Source organism: Callorhinus ursinus, unplaced genomic scaffold (assembly GCF_003265705.2).
Source record: "Callorhinus ursinus isolate GAN/ISIS: 27379988/994484 unplaced genomic scaffold, GSC_fseal_2.0 scaffold22, whole genome shotgun sequence".
Classification (NCBI taxonomy): domain Eukaryota; kingdom Metazoa; phylum Chordata; class Mammalia; order Carnivora; family Otariidae; genus Callorhinus; species Callorhinus ursinus.
Genome location: NW_027397084.1, coordinates 21,164,653 through 21,185,333, shown reverse-complemented (window position 1 = coordinate 21,185,333; position 20,681 = coordinate 21,164,653).

Genomic DNA, 20,681 nt, shown 5'->3' with positions numbered 1-20,681 from the left:
AAGAACCTGGAAGAGCCCCGGGGCAAGGACTGGGATTCTGTCGCTGGCTCAGTCAGCCATCTTAGGACACAGATTTTCCTTACCAGTAGGACCTAGTGAAGCCGAAAAACAGATGCAAGAAGCAAAATGGCAAAACCTTGAGGGGGATATTTAAGATGATTCATCTTCAATGTGCTCCTTTTACAGATCAGAAAGAGCTTACAAAATAGCAATTGAACTTTTACAGTCCATTCCTAGGGTTTTTCCTGCCCTTACTGATTGATTGGTTTATTATTCAAACACGCAAACAAAAGAAAGATGAATCTGTAGCGGACTTTAAAGCCCATTTGGAAGTCCCCTTCTGATGGCATTCCAGGTTCCATACAATAAATAAGCTCATCAAACTTGCTGTAGCTGTTCTTTTTGTAAATGGAGTATATCCTGAGATTAGTGGATTAATAAAAAGGAAGAAAATAGGATGGGAAGCCAACCCTCTGACTGAACTCATGACCATAGCTGGGCACTTTGAAATGACCTGGAGCAAGTCGCCAAACAAAAATTTGCCAGGCTATTAGCCTCGCAGCCACAACAAAGCCAAGGCAAGAGACCTCAAATAATACCTGGGCCTTTCATTCTGTGCCTTCTTAGAATCCTATCATAAAAACACTGGCTCAAAAATCAACATCTCACTTGTAATCAACTGTAGCACTGGAAAAAGGATTGTCTTCAAAGGTCCTATGCAAATTCTTCAACTTGATTGCCCCCATTTCTACCCCCAAAGTAGCCCCCCCATATAGGTCCCTCCCAGAGTTGACAGGACTCCAAGGGTTTCTCCAGTAAACTACCAGTAATTTCCTTAAACACTCAGGAGGAAATTAAACTTGAAATTAATGGGAAACCTTGGCAAGGATTAGTTGATACTAGATCTATGCTTTCTACTTTAACCCCTGTCTCAGAGGAAAACAAATCCCTTGGAGGAAAACAAAAAACAAAAAACAAAAAAAAACAAAAAAAAAGAAGAAGGTTTTTCCATGTTGGGGGTATCCGGTAAAGCTCAGAAAGAATTTCTATTTCAACCAGTACAAATGACTCTGGGACCTTTTATTGAAAAACTTTCCCTTTTGCTCTGAGATACATCCCCTTTCAATCTATTAGGTAGAGATCTCCTTTCTAAACTTAAAGGACATTTTGCTACCAATGGAGACCTCACCTTAGAATTTCCTGACCAACTTGAGCCTGGTCTTTTATATTCTTTACAATCTGCTTTTGATATAGAAGAAAAAGAATTCCAACAAAAGTCCCTAATTTAATCAAGGTGCCCGGAAATCTGCAGGCTGCTTCTAATACTGACATTGGAAGAATAAAAAGTACAGAGATTATAAAGATTCAACAGATGTGACTAAAACTTTTCCTGAATTGTCTCAATATCTACTAAAGCCTGAGACCATACAAGGCTTCACTCCCATAGTAGAAGACCTAATCACCCAAGGGCCAATCATTCCCTGTACCAGCCCCTGGAATACACTGATCTTGCCAATCCAAAAACCTAATGAGAGGGAATGGCAATCTGTTCAGGGCTTGAGAGTCATTAACAAGATACTTATTTCCCATTTCCTAGTTGTTCCAAACTTGAAGACCCTTTTGTTGCAGGTTCCACCAGACTGAAATTGTTCACTATTATAGATTTCTGATCAGCCTTTTCAGCAACTCCCATAGACCCTAACAGCCAGTATCTATTTTTTTACTTGGAACATTCAACAATATACATGGACAGTTATGCCTCAAGGGTTCACTGAGGGCCCTTCTTATCTCTCCCAAGTACTTCAGGGAGATTTAAGCACCCTTTAGCTTCCTGAGAAATCAAGCCTTTTACAATATGTAAACAACCTCTTGCTGTGCTCAGTTACCAAAGAGTCATCCATAAAAAAGTCCTTTTATTTGCTGCAACAGTTAGCTGAAAAGTAACATATGGTCTCTAAAAAAAGGAAAAATTATAATTATCTCTAGACACTGTTCATTACCTAGGTTATAATCTAAGTGCTGAAGGAATCCAGCTATCTCCAAAAAGGTTTCAGCTAATCCAAGAAATGTCCTAGGTCTTCAACTAAGTGACAACTTTGTGGATTTCTGGGTGTGGCTGGTTATTGCAGACTATGGATTTCAATTTTTCTCCACTGGCTTCCCCACTCTGTGAACCAAAGTTTTGGTCCTTGAACCCCTTCTTTGGGAAAATAAACATTAGCAAGCCTTTTTTTAAAGCAAGCACTGCAAGAACTGTCCCAGAGCTACACAACTCCTCAGAACTTCTCACAAACTTTTGTTTGTGCATGAAAGAGATAACCAAGCCCTGGGAATGCTCACACAAGAACATGGTAATAAACATAGACCTGTTGCCTATTAAAGCATACAACTTGATTCAGTTGCTTGTACCTGAACCACTTGTCTTAAGGCTATGGCTGCAGTTACAAAATTAGTAGGAATTTTGGCGGATTTAACCCTAGCAAATGACATTTCTTTACAAACTCCATATGATGTACAAAGTCTTCATAACTCTGAATTGACTCAACATTTCTCTGCATGCAGACTAATCTCCTATGAGATCCTTCTGCTTTCATCACCTAATCTACATCTTCAGTGTTGTAGCATTCTTAATTTTGCTACTGTTGCCTCTGACTGACAAAGGTGAGCCCCATGACTACCTCCCTTTTGCTATCCCATTTTCTGACAAGGTATCTTGATTTATGAGACACTCTTTTAACTAACCCTGATTTAATCTTGTTTGTTGATGGGTCATACTGTCGAAATGATAAAGGGAATTTCCAACCTAGTTATGTTATTACTACCCAATATGAACTACTTGCAAAGAGAAACTTCCCACAAGCAGAGCTCCAGGCCCTTACTGGAACCAGTGATCAGAAGGATAAACTGTTAATATTTATACTGTCAGCCAATATGCTTTTGGGCTCATCCATGATTTGGGGATGCTGTCCACACAAAGAGGTTTTCTTACATCCTCTGGAACCCCAATCAAAAACGGACAGCAAGCAAACCTTCCTGCTATGCTCTTAGCTTCTGAAATTGCTGTGATCAAAATTGAAGCTCACACTCAAAGGATTAAACCTGAGCATCAGGGGAATGCCATGTGGATGGAATCCATCTGTTTTGGCAAAAATTAATTCCTCATTGCTAGACTTTTGCCATGTTGATGTCCTTGTAACATGGCAGCAATGTGCTCCTGAATGAGAGAAATTAAGATGGGCAAACACTGGTCCGAAATTATATAAGCAGTTGGGGTTATGGAAGCCCAAGATAGCTGCTTGGTTTTTCCCAGATCCCTGTTAAACCCCACTTGTTTGTTGTTGTTGTTGTTGTTCTTGTGCTTTTTTTTGTTTTTGTTTGTTTGTTTGTTTGTTTTTGCATTTCTTCACCTACCATCATGCATTTAAGATGACTCAAATTTCGAATAGACATTGGTTAAGGAGACATCTATAAAATTGCAAAAAACAGTCTACCACCCACATCTTACCCAACAGGTCCATAATCCTAGAAAACTACTTTAGTCCCAAACACCTCAGATATCCTCCTTGTGGACCTTCTGAACACCTGCAGCTGGACTTCATTCAACTACCACTTAGTACGGGTTATCAATGTGCACCTGTTATTGTGGGGATATATTTCAGATGGATCGAAGCCTTCCCCTGCCACAATGCTGATGTCCTCACAGTGGCAAAGAAACCATGAGAAAACATGTTTCCTACTTGGGATACAATTTCCAGGGATTGGGACACTCACTTCATGGAACAAATTACACAAGTCTTTTTTTTTTTTTTAAGATTTTATTTATTTATTTATTTGAGAGAGTGAGAATGAGAGAGAGAGCACATGAGAGGGGGGAGGGTCAGAGGGAGAAGCAGACTCCCTGCTGAGCAGGGAGCCCGATGCGGGACTCGATCCCGGGACTCCAGGATCATGACCTGAGCCAAAGGCAGTCGCTTAACCAACTGTGCCACCAGGTGCCCACAAATTACCCAAGTCTTAATGAAAATCTTCCAAACTTCTTGAAATTATCATTGTCCCTCTCACCCTCAATCGTCAGGCAAGGCTGAAAGAATTAATGAGATCCTCAAACTAAAAATCTCTAAACTTGCTGAGGGCGCCTGGGTGGCTCAGTTGGTTAAAAATTCTAAACTTGCTGAAAGTACTGAACTCACTTGGCCTAAGGTATTCTCTCTACTCTTGCTGACTGTTCACAGTCCTACTTTGGGAAACGTAAGATCACTCTACATGAGATAATCACCAGTAGACCAATGTCTATTGGTATACAAGTTTCTGGTGAGCCCTGTTGTCTCATGCTAATGTGAGCAGAGACATAAGTCTTTAATGACTTATGCTGCCGCCTGTCATCATGACATTCATGACAGGTTAAAGAAGACTTCCTGAACCTCAGTTGAAAGGACTCTGTTGGTCCTACTCTGGAGCCTATGACTGAATATTCTCGAAATTCATCAGAGGGAAACAGACCTGGGGCCCTATTAGAAAGGACCTTACCAAGTGCTCCTGACCACTGACACTGCTGAAAAACAAGAAGGTATTGAGCCTTGGGTATGCATCTCACAGCTAAAGAAGGTTCCACCAGATAACTGTTCCTGTAAAGATGCTGGAGACCTTTGAATCAAACTGACAAGGAAGAGAAGTAGCTGACATAGAAGTAGACTGCTTTCACACAAATTGCCAGATCAAGACTTCACACAATCACAAAGCATGAAAACTTTTTTCTTTCTTTCCTTTAGTCCAGTATTGGCCTAGAAAGATAACACTCCCATCTATCTCCCAGACCACTGTTAAGGAGGGTAAAATTTCAGACTGTTGGATTTGTCATCAAGGTATCTAATCTATCCATAATGTTAGAGACCCTCTGGTTCTTCCTGTGACCAAATTCTCTTCTATTTCCAATGTCACCACTATGGTCGACTGTCCTTAGTCTCTTACCAATGCCAATTTTTGCAGCCAGAATATTTAGTGTCTTGTTCTTCCTTTCTCCAATGATAGCTGTACTTACTCAAAAAATACATAAATTTTAGTATTTTTGCAACCCCACATTCCCATGAATATCTAGATTAGATCTTTCCCACCTCACTAAGAGAACTCACAAGCAGTACCCGTACTTGCAAGGTATTTACAACAATTCTTTCATTCGGATTAGGAAATTTTCTTCCTATATATGCTGAAAAATTGACTGGCCCCAGCTTGAAGGATAAACATAGAAATCCCTGCAAATGAACACATTAATATGATATCCTTAATGGGATCATTTGTACCCCAACAGGGTTTGTCTGTGGCGGTGGTCATCATTCTCCTTGGACCTGTGAAGGCCTAGATAGCTGGCACATGGCCAGGTAATGCCTCTTAGGTTATTTAACAATGCACCTAACTTCCCACAAATGAACTAAGCGATCTCAGTAGTCAGATCCCTTGGATTCATCCTATTAGAAAGGCTCTACTAGAAAATATTCATGACTCAGGATTCACTTCGTTTGGCAGGATCGTACTTTGCTGATTAGAAGTAAATGTAAGTGAGAATATGATCAGAAACCTCTCCTTAATTCTAGAAGGCATTGCAGAATCCATTGCTAAGGCAGTGCTGTCCCCCTCAAAATCCTGATTCTCAGGGCATGGTTGCCCTTAATAACAGGATCGCCCTTGATTATCTTTTAGCTGAGCAAGGAGGTGTCTGTTCTGTGGCCAAGGCCACCTGCTATATCTGGATTAACACTTCCAGGCAAGTTGAAATTCAGTTACATATGATCACTGAGCAAGCCACTTGGCTTTCAAAGGTGACTTCTTCAGTGGGGTCTTTCTTTGTCTTATTTGATTTTAAGTGGTTTGGGTCTTAGGAGCTATGACCTCAAAGTGCACTCCAAATGTTGATAAACCCTACTTACTATAATCATAATTATCTCCCTGGTGTCTTTTATTCTCTCAAAAGCTTTCAATGCACATTCACAGCCACTAACCATGAAGCAAATGATCTCCCTCGGACTAGAATGTCAGAAAAGATGTGAAGAGAATGACAGATTTTAAGATCATTAATCTGGAAGTGTGACCTGTCAATGTCACAAGAGTTAAGCACAAACATCACGACCTATGGATACCACAAAAAGAAATAACAAAAGTTGGGGCACCTGGGTGGCTCAGTCGTTAAGTGTCTGCCTTTGGCTCAGGTCATGATCCCAGGGTTCTAGGATTGAGTTCCACATCGGGCCCCCTCCTTGGGGGGAGGCCTGCTTCTCCCTCTCCCACTCCCCCTGCTTGTGTTCCTGCTCTCGCTATCTCTGTCTCTGTCAAATAAATAAATAAAATCTTAAAAAAAAAAGAAATATCAAAAGCTGCCAATGATAGCTGAGAGTGGTAATGACACCTTCAAGTTGGTTCACATCTCCCAGTCAAGCTGAGGGTCTGAATGGAAGTGGGGACTTGCTAAAAAGAAAATCATATCCCCAAATAGAGTCACCTGTGCTAAGCCCATATCACCAAACCAGGGCTTAAGATCTAATCGAATTGCAGTAGCAACTTTCCCCAGGAATGTAATGTTAACCAGTCAGTCTGGAATTTCCTAGTCAGCACCAGTGAGGTATCTAATAAGAACATTTTGTCTCCCAAAAGGAGGTGACCTTGCCTGATAGAATCCTTTTTATTATTATTATTATTATTATTATTATTATTATTATTATTTTGGCTGTTTATGACTGCCTTGCCCTCTGTTTATAAACTTTTCCCTTTCTGTAGCCCTGTGGAGTTCCTTTCTTCTCACTTGATGGGATGCTGCCTACTTACAAATCTTTCAATGAAACTTAGATCTTCAATTTTAGATCTTCAAATTTACTCTGTTGAACTATTGTTATTTAGCACTGCAATGAAGAGGTAATTAGTACCACTTATATTTGAACACCAGGCCAGATGCTATTGTAGGGATGGGAAAGTTTTCCTTTCTTCCCTCTAGGTTCTTTGGCTGGTTCAATAATTAAGTTGACATAAGACAGATGAACTGGAGAAAACAAACAGAAGTTTAATAACACGTATACCTTGTTTATACATGGGAGAGACCCAGGAAAACTGAGTAACTCCCCAAAACAGCCCAAGCCACCACCTTAAATACACTTTAAAACCTTCAGTTGTTTGTCACTGACTGCAGAACAGAGCCCAAGTTATGCAGCCACACTTCAAGACTGTTAACTTCAGTTAGCATGTTATTAAACTTCTGTTTGTCTTTCTCCTGTTAATCTGGCATTATTATCGTTGTTATTATAATTATTATTATTTTGTTATTATTATTATTACAGGGGTGTCTCAGCCAAGAACCTAGAAGAGTAAAGGGAAATTATTTTTCCTTCTTTACATAGGTAAAAGCAAAGCAAGATGAATAAAATAGGCTTCAAAGTTTATATGTAACTGCACATTTCACATTAACCCCACTTATATACTAGGGACTCTTTATGAGCAGCTATTTATGCTAAAATAACTAATATTACTCTATTCTAAATCAAAATTAAATCATTAATAATATTTTATTGTATACAATATGGACACATCTCTAGATCCTTGAGTTAATAGTTTTACATTACATTTTTTTACTTTTTAAAATTTACCCTTTTAATCATCTTTAAGTGTCTGATTCAGTGGTATTAAGTACATTCAAGATGCTGTGCAACCATCACTACTAACAATTTCCAGAATTTTTTAATCTTCTGAAATAGTTTTACATTTTCAATAGAGCTCTTAAAAACTTCCAATTCTTCACAGTTCCTTTAAGTGATTATTTGTATTCCAGACCACTTTTAGGGCATCACACTACTAAACATCAGTACTTTCTGATAATTTCTTTACTTTGTAATTATTTTTTAAATTGAAATGTAGGTAAATGCACAAAAAGAATCTAGAGATTTATAAATTTTTATAAAGTAAATACATCTAGGGGCGCCTGAGTGGTTTAGTCGGTTAAGCATCTGCCTTCGGCTCAAGTTGTGATGGCGGTCCTGGGATTGAGCCCTGTGTCAGGCTCCCTGCCCAGCAGGGAGTCTGCTTCTCCCTTTCCTTCTGCCCCTCCCTCTGCTCCTGCTCTCTCTCTCTTTCTCTTTCTCTCTCTCAAATAAATAAAGCCTTAAAAAAATAAAAAAAAATAAATGCATCTCTATAGGCACCACAAGTATCAAGAAATAAAACACTATCAGCATGTAGGAAGATGCCCTCACCTTTTCCCCATTTCCAGACATTTTTCCACCTCCCACCAGAATATAGAAGAGAAGTTATGGAAAGCTTTGGGGAAAGCATCCAAGCAAGGAGGAAACAACCTCCATGAGGTAGAGCAATAATGAAAGATCTCTCCATCTAAATTGAAAGTTTAAGAAATAATGATAGTAGAATAAATCAAAAAAGATCAGATTTAGGTAACTCAGAAATTTATGCAGATGTGTTCAGTTTTTATGCAATTGAATTCAAGTATTTTATGATCTTTCAAGTACTCACATCCTTGAAAAGTTATTTTGTTCTTTAATCTTATTGAATCGTATTGTAATTGCAAAACACTTTAAAGTCCACTTTCTTAAATATAAACCATTCTACCATATATCAAGGGCAGGAGTAACCTATGTACAAGATATAAATACAAGAGACATTGAGACTCAAAATACAATCTTTTCTAAATTACTAGACAAGGCTTAATTTTAAACCGCACTCTGTATCATTGTGGTAAAAGATGGGGAGAGCTTAATTTAACGCAGATAGTCAGCACTAGACCCTGTGTGCACTTCAGGCAGCAGAAGCCACTCTTTTGTGGTTGTTGTGTTGTTTTGTTTGTGGGTTTTGATTTTTGTTTGTTTAGTTTTTCTTTTTTGAAAAAAAACTTCTTTTTCAGTGGGAAGTGAAATTGCAAGGCAAAGCTGTGGAAGAAATGGGGAAGGAGGATGAATGGAGCCCCACAAAGTGCGGTAGCCTCTTCTAGTGCATAAGCATTTATCCAAAGAGTGTAGGTGTCCATGGGCCATAAATGAACAGTATGCACTAAAAGGAAGGTAGCTAAAATGTTATATTGTGGAGTGAGTCGCTTTAATACATATCTTGCCCCCTAGACGCTAAACTCTGTAGCTTGATGTGGATAAAATATCTTTGTGATTTTATGCCTAAGCACACTGGAGAACTGATAAAATCATAGTCCTTGAAAAAAATGGCATATCTTGACAACCATTCAAGTTCTTTTATTTCTCTATTGTATCTGTGTATATGTTTTTAAAATGATCATGAAATCCTATGATAAAGCTACTGAATCGAAGACTGGAGAGAAAACTCAGATATATATTCCTACTAAATAGAAATTCTAAAATGTCAGCCAAGCAAACCAAAACAAACAAAACATAACAAAAACCTGCCTTCTCTTCCCACCACCTCCTACCTCCATCCACCCTCTCCCCCTTTTAATGTCTGCTTCCTTTCTACTTGGCACAGAAGCAGAACTAAGCAAAGTACCAGTTATTAGTGTTTGTATGTAACTTTGTAATTTTCATCAGAGTCTTTTGAACCCATTTTACTAGAGACACAAGTTTCCATTGTGTGTTTTGTTTTGTTTTTGTTTTTTAGGCTTTATTTATTTGACAGAGAGAGAGAGCACACAAGCAAGGGGAACAGCAGCAGAGGGAGAAGCAGGCTCCTCATGGAGCAGGGAGCCCAATGCAGTGCTTAATCCCAGGACCCTGGGATCATGCCCTGAGCACAAGTCAGAGGGTTAACCGACTGAGCAGCCCAGGTGCACCAGTTTTCATTGTTCTAATTTCACGTACAAAAAAACAAAGTTCTTCCTTCCACAGAAAATTTAAAAAATAATATATGGAAACATTTAAACTCTGTGCTTTCTCATTAAAATATGGATAGTTGGGTGCCTAGGTGGCGCAGTAGTTGAGCATCCAACTCTCGGTCAGGATCAGGTCATGATCTCAGAGATCTGTGCTCAGCATGGAGTCTGATTAGTGTTTCTCTCTCCCTCTGCCCCTTCTCCCCACCCCCCTGCCCCATGCCTGTGCTCGCTCTCTCTTGAATAAATATCTAAAAAAATAAAAATAGAAATAAAAACCAAAATATGCATAGGTGTTCTCAAAATTAAACTTTATTTTAACATGGTCAATCTTTGATTTCAAAACCCGTCTCCTTTAATAAAAGGATGTTTTACTAAAGGTGAAAGTTTTACAAAGAATAGGAAAGGGGTATTTTGTCAGCACATGGTAAAGCAGTAATCTGGCAGAGTAACTATAGTGTGGGAGGAACCATATACTCTTCCTGCATCCTAAGTAAGTCTTTGTTCAATTTTTCATTATTTGTGGAATGCAAATAAATATAAAAATTTAGAAGACTTCCTAATTGTATGTATATATACATATGTAATTATATACAAATGCAATAAAAAATATATCAGAGTCTAAATACTTTACAATCTCGATATTCATTTTAGCATAATTAAATTTCATTTTTCATTATTGTGTATGTTAAAATACAATATTTACAGGATGAAAATTCATATTTAAAGTTTTAACTTCAATTATTTAAAAAAAAGAGGAGATACTTTTCATCTTTCACATCAAGTTTATCATTCAAAGACACATTTAACAACAGAAAATTGTTCATGTTTCAAAAAACATTTTGACAGTAACCATCAAATAAGAAAAAATGTCTATGCACTTAACATTAAAAACTTTTTGAGTTGAAAGATGATGCTTTTAGTATTATTTTTATATCTAGAAAAGTAATAGTAATACATTTGCCTATTCATTGTCTTTTTTTGACAATACTACTAGGTAAACCCCTCATTGCTTTTTCCTTTGCATGGTCGTACGAGAACATAAAAAGCTAAAACTTTGCAAATTTCTCTTAACCATTGATGAGAGAAAAACTCTCTAAAGTCCTGATATACAAGCGAAGCCACTTTAGGTTTCTTTCTAGGTCAGCATGACTGTACTTTAGTTTGTACTTTGTTCAAACTAAAAGCCTGATGTATGGTGGCATGCATGCCTTGTACGTCTGCTTTGTGAATGAGCGGCCTCGAGGAAAACCATCTTGTCCTTGAGATATCGATCAGTGCTCCTACTAGTGGCATTCCTCATAATTCTGGCCTATATGCTAATCTATAATCTTTTAAGCTTTTAAAAGATATTTAAAAAAAAGGTATATAACCCTCTAAAAACTCTTCATTCTCCAGAGCAATTCCCTCCCTGTGAAGATCATGTTTCTGGGCAGCTGACTTAATATGGGCTTGAATAAAACTCTATTTTCTTTTTATATTAGAGTTTTCTCTCCTGGTAAATTTGCATTGACACAATCAATGGAAAAAATAAGTTTTTTCGTGTACAAAAAACCACGTTTTTGTGAAACATTAGAAACTGTATTACTATTGGCTATAAATCTGTAAGAAAATGAAAAAAGTAAAACATTTATCTATGTAGTACACTGTAATTTAAAGTAAAAGAAAAATTGAGAATTAGGTGTTTTCTTTGTAAAAACTTCTGACAACTTGTGTAAACAGTGCTTGTCTTCTCACTATATAAGTTATGATACGAAGAGAACTTCATTTGTACATTTTAGTGAATTACGCTCCTTTCTAAATTTGGATTAGCTTCCAGCATTCCATCCTTTATGATTTCAGTGTTAGGAATTATTTCTGAGAGTTCCTTTAATATAAAGATTTTACCCTTGTCATTTTCTCTGAGATATCATCATCCTTTTGGTTACAAACACCTGCATTAAATAATCCTTAGAATCTGGCAACAAATTTCACAGCAACCTACTTATCTGCTTTAGTAGTTTAACCAGATAGATTAACAAGAATAAATGCATTCCAGTTCCGGAAATGATGGAATGAATCTTGTTGATAGTAAATAAAAAAAAAAAAAAGGAAAAGAAAGAAAGAAAAAGAAAAAAAAAGATTATCTTCAGTCTCTTACTAATTACCTTTTTTTTTTTTTTTCACAATATAGCAACTAAAGTTGATGCTTTGGCCAGGATTCTACACAAAGAGATTGAGATTTTTTTTTTAATTTTTTAGTTTTTTTTTAAGATTTTATTTATTTATTTAATTGACAGAGAGAGAGAGAGAGAGAGAGAGAGAGAGACAGAAAGAGAGGGAACACAAGCAGGGGGAGTGGGAGAGGGAAAGGCAGGCTTGCCGCTTAGCAAGGAGCCCGATGTGGGGCTAGATCCCAGGACCCTGGGATCATGACCCAAGCAGAAGGCAGTCGCTTAACCAACTGAGCCACCCAGGTGCCCCAAGATTTTTTTTTTAATGGAAGCATTTACTCCAAAGTAGAAGTAAACATTCTATTTCAGCCGTAAGTCACTTTCTGTTGCTAATGTAATTCAATCCAAAACCTGTCAAAAAAGCTTTACCCTGTTTTTTTTATATTCATCAAACTTTGTCAATATAACTCATATCTTAACTTCATGCATACCTAGGTCAAGTTCTATATTTGCTTTGCTGTAGCCATTTTAAAATCTTCTTATCACAACGAATTTCACCTACAGAAATATCATATTTGGTTTCTTTCCCAAATTTTCACTATCCAATTTCTTCTTTCAATAATCCATTTCTATAGAATTTCACAAGAGTTATCACTAGGAAACATGGAAGTTATCCGACTCTATGCTTTGCTGTCTGTGTATTAACTGAGTAACAGATGCACAGTGATCATTCTAAAGTAGAATTTTAAAGAAGTGACATGATTAGATGCTGATACTGGTAGTGATATGGATTAATGATCTAGTAGCAAAGTTCATACTTTACACAATTATTTACAGTTAATACACCATGATAAAAGAAATCTGAACTGTGTTGTTGGAGGGCTGGCATGACTTAACTAAACTGTGGTCATTAAAATTCATACACACCAGGGTCATGCAAAGTGATGAATGCTGTATATAAAATATTATGATTCATTGTTATGAGCTTTATAACTATAAAAAACACAAAAAAATCAAATATTATAAAGCAGTTCATTATGCTTTATTACAGAGTTATACCCAATGTATTATTGGACTCTAAAAGAGAAAGGGGTCACCACAATGTCAAAGAAGATTTGCTCAATGATAAGACTGTGATGTTTAATAAAAGCTTAAAAAAATAAATGTCACAATAACATCAAATATTTAATATCCAACTTTAATTATTGCTTAGAGCAATGGCACAGTTTTTTTTATGTTTCTAAACATCACATGTAAATAATAAGATAAAAAAGAAACATGTATATGAAGATATCTGAGAGATGCCAAGAGAGGAAGAAAAAAAAAAGTAGCCAGATTTGAGGGAAAAGGACACTGAAGGGAGAGCAACTTTCTCCAGTGCTTTTTCCTTTAAGAAATTTACCAATATACAGAGTGGGGAACCGTGAGGTTGTAAGATTAGTTAAAAGTGGTGACAACTACTTTATAGCTCAAAAACGAGATTTCCTCACAGTTTCATGTAGTTGGGAGAGAATAATTGTGTTTAGTGCCAAACAAGGTTTGGAACGTCTGGTATATATACCAGTTAGGACCTTGGAAGAGGTATGTTCTTAATGTTCTACGAGTAATTAAATAAATGAACCAACACACATGTTTGTAACCTAACTTTAAACAGCTCATTTCAAAAATAGATTTAAGTGATCAGCTCATGCTCTAACTGGAAGCCATAATGAAAATCAAATCTACTTTAGGAGAAGATAGTACCAACCACAGCCTAGAATATTGTAACAATATTGTAATGCTTTATTCACAACATATTATGTGAAAATCAAATTTGCATGTTAGGGGACAATAACAATTGACTAAAAACCAAGAGAAATAATATGAATAGATGAGCACTGGAATTCAAACACTGACTTAAAATGAATGTAACTATTAAGTACACAAGTATATCTGTAATTCACAGAGAATTTTATTAGGGAACTACAAATTTAGATTAATCCAATAGACTTCCATTTTTAGCTTTGGCATTGTGTAGAGTGTCACTCCCATTGATAAAAAAAGAAAAAAATAGAGATAATGCAAAATAACTTTTCTTGAACTCATCAAAAAATTGAGGTCACAGAGCAAATATTCAAACCAAAATGCGGAGTGTAACAGACATCTTCAGAAAGTAATGGGGACTGAATATGTATTTACTTGGGCTGCTGCTGCTGAACACCATATAAATACATAGGAAGATCAAACTAGAAAAATTTAAAAGACTGTTAAAGACTGAACATGGGCTTGCTTGACAGTGTAAAGATCTTGAAGACTACAGAAACCTCTGATATTCATAGCAACAGTAAATTTCTTTTTTATGAAATTATGTTTTATTTTTATTTATTTTTTATTAACATATAATGTATTATTTGTTTCAGGGGTACAGGTCTGTGATTCATCAATCTTACACAATTAACTGAGCTCATCATAGCAACAACAAATTTGAAACCTGGTCATCATAACAACAGAATTCGTCAAACGGAGCCAAACCCTTGGCTAGATAAGCATATATCTCACACTAAATGCAAAGTGTGGGACATGGGACAAAAGTTATACTAGAATCCAGATATATATAGAATATTATATACATATATATTACCTCAGTATCTCATATCCTATACAACTTGCCCAGTTAAAAAAAATAATAAAATAATGGTAGATCAAAAGATAAGGAAAAAAACAGTCTGAAAAATAGAGCAATCATTAGAATCAGATTCAAAACTGACCAAAAAAATGTTGGAACTATCAAGGAAAGAATTTAAAATAATTATGATAATTATGTTAAAGGTTACAATGGAAAATGTTTATAGCATGCAAGCTCAGATGGTTAATTTCAGCAGAGAGATAGAAACTATAAGAATCAAATGTGAATGCCAAAAATAAAACAGTAATAGAACTGAAAAAAATGTTTTTGATGGGTTCATTCACAGATTATATAAAGCCAAGTAAATAATCAATGAACATGAAAATAGATTGATAGAGATTACCCAAACTGATACAAAGAGAATAGTGTTGAAAAATAGGTAACATACAGTAATTGTTGACCAATATCAAACCATGACAGTACAAGTTAATTGGAATCTCAGAAGAACATGAAGAATAAATGGAGAGTAAGATGTATTTGAAGAAATGACAATTGACAATTAATCCTAATGGTCAGGCAGAATACCACAGATCTGAGAATCTCAAGCATAATACTGAAACCTAAAACAAACAAACAAGATAAGAAAAACATACACATTGATATAGATCATATTTCAACTATAATAAATGAAAAACAGAGAAAATCTTGAAGGTAGTCAAAAGAAAAATTACGCATAACCTGAGAGGAACAAAGATAAGAATTAAAGTGACGTCTCATCTGAAAATATGCATGCAAGAAGACAACGTAGTAACATCTTTAAAAGTATTGAAAAATATGCCCAAACAGAATTCTATATATCATGCAGAAAATATCTTTTAAATGTGAAGGAAAAGTAAAGATTTTTCTCAGGTAAGTAAAAAGCTTGGGAAATTCACTCTCATCACATGTACAGTAAAGGGAATGCTGAAGGAAATTTTTGGATGGAAGCAATTTTGTAGTAGTCAGAATCCTGGATATTTGAAAAAAAATGAGTGACAGAATTAGAAAAATGAAGGTAAAATGCAATTATTTTCTTATTTTGATTGCTGCAAAATATCTGTAACCGTATAAATCAATGATTATAATCATGCATCACAGGTTTATAAGCATATGCTAAAAGCAAATGTGACAATAAGGGTCAAGGTATGGGAGAGAGAAATTGAAAATATACTATTTTGAGAGATTTACACCGCACCTATGGCAGTGTGATTTTACCTGAATTTAGACTTTCATTCCTAGAATAAATTTTTAATTCATGTAAAATGTGAACTTGTAAAGATGAAAAATGTAATGGCGAAAAAGAAATGTATATACTTGGTTTTCCTACGCAATCTGTTTTCTTACGTTTAGGGAAAATTTAGTTACTCCCAAACCATGTTACAATTATAAATTACTTACCATTGCATTTATAATCTGCCTTCTATAATTATGCAATATTTAGGTAGCAAATGTTCCCTAAGAAAATTATAATATTATAATTAAAGAAACGACATGCTAACTTCAAAATTTAGCCATTGCAATGTGCTAAGAAATTAAATTTTATGAAGAAATAATTCAGTGATGCTAGCTTGTTTTTGTTTTTTTGTTTTTTAATTTTGTTCATCACATAAATCAGAGGAAACACATATTGGAATGGATCTTGCCCACATGGTGAAATGAAAAGCATTTATTATTTGCATGTGTCGCCTTCACAATTTGCCTTCTTATGCATTCAAACATCCATGCGATGGGCTTTTCCCCTATGATCTTCTCTTAAAACACTTAACTTTGAATGGTCATGAAGTAAGTAGGGTATATTGATGTGTGTATGTGAGTTTTGGGAATGGAGTTAAATGTCTCTCCCTGTAAAGAATATAACCCTTCTCCTGGAGAGAAAAAAAAGATAGAGAGAGGGACAAAGGGCATACATTGGCCATTTTTCTTACAGTTCTCTTTAGGCTTTATTCACTCACCTTCTATAACTTTTTGTTGATTTTTATTGACCATTTTCCCCTGATATTCCTAAATAGTAATTATCATCCTATCTGTGTGCTGAACAGGGTTAAAGTATGTTAATATCATTGATATAGAATTTATATATAGTTTCAATATCAAATTTACTTCATTACAATACAATGGGTCTGTTTAAGATCACTGTTTCAATTATTCTATTATCAATATTATATTTTTCATAGTTATTCTTAGCAACTGAAGTATATTTTGTGTACCTTTACAGAAAATGCTTCAAATTGCAGTATTGATAGCCTATTGACTTGGAGAATTAATTGATAAATTCAAATCAATATTTTATTTTATTTTTTGAAAGATTTATTTATTCGTTTATTTGAGATGAGGGAGAGAGAGAAGGGCAGAGGGAGGAGATGAGTAGTCTCCCCGTTGAGCCAGGAGCCGACTCCAGGTTGGATCCCAGGACTCTGAGATCATGACCTGAGATGAAACCAAGAGTCAATATCTTAACTGACTGAACCACCCAGGTGCCCTCAAATCAATAATTTAAAAGCATATGAATTTATACACACAATTGTAGTTATACATTGTATTTTATAAGTCATCAATGACACAACTCAATTTAGATAAATTTAAAAATGTTTTAGCCTCCGTAGCTCAGGGGTTAGAGCACTGGTCTCATAAAAATGTGTTTTATTATTTGAAGGCTCTCATCAATTTTTCACAATTTTCTGAATTTAAAATGAAGCTAAAGTATAAACTTATTGAAGACTCATTATTTTCAGCAAAAGCTGAATGAACTTAATTAGTTTCCATACATACATTTTCTTTACTCTTATTTTAATGTGTCTTTAAATAGACACATGGGGAATTTTTGAAACCATATCTAATTTTTTTCAACTTTTGTAGAATCTCCAAAGTAAGATTTACCAAATGAAAGAAGGGATTTAACTGTTGAGCTTTGAGTCAAGAGATTAGGGTGGTTCCAAATCTTATAAACCAATTTAATTCATGTTGTACAATTATTAATATCCTTATGCCTCTGTTATATGTACAAATTGATGATTGTGAGGCAAATGATCTTTTAGTTGTGGTTTTAAATTTAAATCTCAAAAGTCCAGGAACTACAAATGAGTACTTCAAAAGTTTCCTTTCTAATAAACTTATGTCTTGTTATTACAGACATTTTAAAGGTGATTTAAGCCATTTTTTCTAATAATGGATATTGTTTAAATATTTAGGATTGCAATTTTCATTTGTATTTTTTATTCTTTACTTACTCAACTTTTTGCTTTTATTCATTTCCTTTTCCCCCTGTGTTTGCTTTTGTTACAGGCTTGCAGGGTTCTTGTCTCACCGAGTTGAAGAATGAATCTCGCAGACACAAAAGGGTGAAGTGAAGTGAAAATTGATGAAGTGAAGGTGAAAGCAGAAAGAAAAGAAGAAGTTCTCTAGAGTGAGAGGGGTCCCAAATGGGTTGCCACTGAGGGCTTTTAGTGGCATTTATTGAGAAATCACTGGGAAGTTTGTGGCCTTGGGTTTCTTGTGCTGTCTTGGTTTGAGCAAGGACTATTGATAACCCCCCTAATGACTTAATTCTTTGAGGTTTGGTCATTTTCTTTCTTTCTTTCTTTCTTTCTTTCTTTCTTTCTTTCTTTCTTTCTTTCTTTCTTTCTTCTTTCTTTCTTTCTTTCTTTTTCTTTTTTTTCTTTTTCTTATGGTGTGGTCATTTTCTATGATACTCTGTAGCAGCCAAAGAAAAATACTCCCTAACATTCAGGGCCAGCTGGTCTGTTTCTTTAACTCTTGTTCATTTCGGTTATCACTTCTGCCTGCCAGGAATAGTTTCAGAGCCCACCCCATCTCTCCCTGTTTATACCTTAACCTTTTCCCTATTCACATGACTGTTTTAAAAATATTTTGTTAATTAACAAAATTTCTGGATAACAGAAATATTAAAAAAAATATGAATGTAGCTTGTCCTACATATGGTGATAATTTTTTGAGATTTTTTATTTATTTATTTGAGAGAGAGAATGAGAGATAGAGAGCACAAGAGGGAAGAGGGTCAGAGGGAGAAGCAGACTCCCCGCTGAGCAGGGAGCCCGATGTGGGACTTGATCCTGGGACTCCAGGATCATGACCCGAGCCGAAGGCAGTCGCTTAAACAACTGAGCCACCCAGATATTTTGACCAACAGTGATTATTCTTAATATTATGTAACAACAGAAGATTCAGAGACCTGAGTCACTCTAGTTGAGCTTGCCATTATAAAATAATTTTCAAAGTTTGTATGATCCAGGTATAGCTGTGACACCACCATCTTCTGAGGGCTTTCTCAATAGATGCTCTCTACCCAAAATGACCTACGAGAAAGTAAACCAGGGATAGCATTTAATTTGCAAGCAGTATGGACCAATACAGGTCATATCTATAAGGACTACTGACTAATTCATTCAGAGAATTTTTCTCTAAAACACAAAGATGAAAAAAAAATTCTTAATGATGTGGCTGCAAATCCCTGCCACAATTTCTAAAATTATAAAAGCAAGGGTTTTAATTTTCTATTTGATGGACTGGCTAAGAACCATCATCTAAAAGACTTCAGAGACTGTGCATCTTCAACTAGATACATGCTTACTCAATACACTGCAAGACTGTTTCTATTATTATTATTATTATTAAAGATTTTATTTATTTATTTGACAGAGAGAGACACAGTGAGAGAGGGAACACAAGCAAGGGGAGTGGGAGAGGGAGTAGCAGGCTTCCCGCTGAGTGGGGAGCCGGACATGGGACTCCATCCCAGCACCCTGGGATCATGACCTGAGCTGAAGGCAGACGCTTAATGACTGAGCCACCCAGATGCCCCAAGACTGTTTCTATTATTTAAAGGAGAAATTATTGGAGCTTGTCAGCAGAACTTTTAGATGGCATTGGCCAGAAGTAATCTAGGCTGTGATCCATACAACCTTATTTAGCAGAAAAAGGAGAATAAAAAGGGCATTTAAATCATGATTTATTAATAAAAACCATGAATTGCTTCCAAATAAGCTAGAGATATCTTTCATCTTTCTAATTAAAGGAATTTTGCACTGTTGTGCTTATTAAAATTGTGAATCATGTCACTTAATTAATAAACTAAACTCTTTCATTCCTAATAAATAAGGAGAAAAATCCTCTCAGCTATTATAGGTACTTTATATTTCCTTTACTGGCTTTCAGTTTTCTTTTAACCTTTTTTTGTAAGTGTGCTTGTATGTCTTCATCTCACCTTCTAGATTTGATGAATATCACCATTTTCTATTTCACAAGGTTTGTATCTACCTGTTGGACACCTGCACAATACTCTGGTTTACATTTAAAAAAGAGAAACATAATAAATAAATAAATAAATAATAAATAAATAAATAAATAATTAAATAATTAAAAAAGAGATCAGACATCTTTTTAACAAACTTGCTGACGTCTATTTTTATTTCATCTCTTTGTATCCATCCTGCCTTCCCACGAGACTTTTGAAACTAACTAAAGATCATGAAAAATTCCTCGCGTGACTATTTCAAGAAGCAAAAGGAGGGGGAGGAGGGGAAGGAAGGGGGAAGAGAGAGAAAGTAGGAGGCAAGGGGGAAGGGAGGAGGAAGAGAAGAAAGGGAGAAGGGGATACAAAAGAAAATATTCTGAAATTACTTTCCTTGGCATGCTAGAGTCACCATAGGCTAAAGTAATCCCCCAAGGTGACCAAATAAGAACAAATCCTAATCGAATACAAAAAAACAAAAACTCGGGCGCCTGGGTGGCTCAGATGGTTAAGCTTCTGCCTTCGGCTCAGGTCATGATCCCGGGGTCCTGGGATCGAGTCCCGCATCGGGCTCCCTGCTCCTTGGGAGCCTGCTTCTCCCTCTGCTTCTCTCTCTCTCTCTCTCTCTCTCCCTCTCTCTCTCTCCTCCTCTGTCTCTCATGAATAAATAAATAAAATCTTTAAAAACAAAACAAAAACAAAAACAAAAATCCTTGCTAAGTCAAAACTTTTATCTCATTTTTTCAGTAGGTCTTTATTATTATTTGAGTGCAGATGACACAATATCACATTAGTTTCAGGTGTACAATATATTGA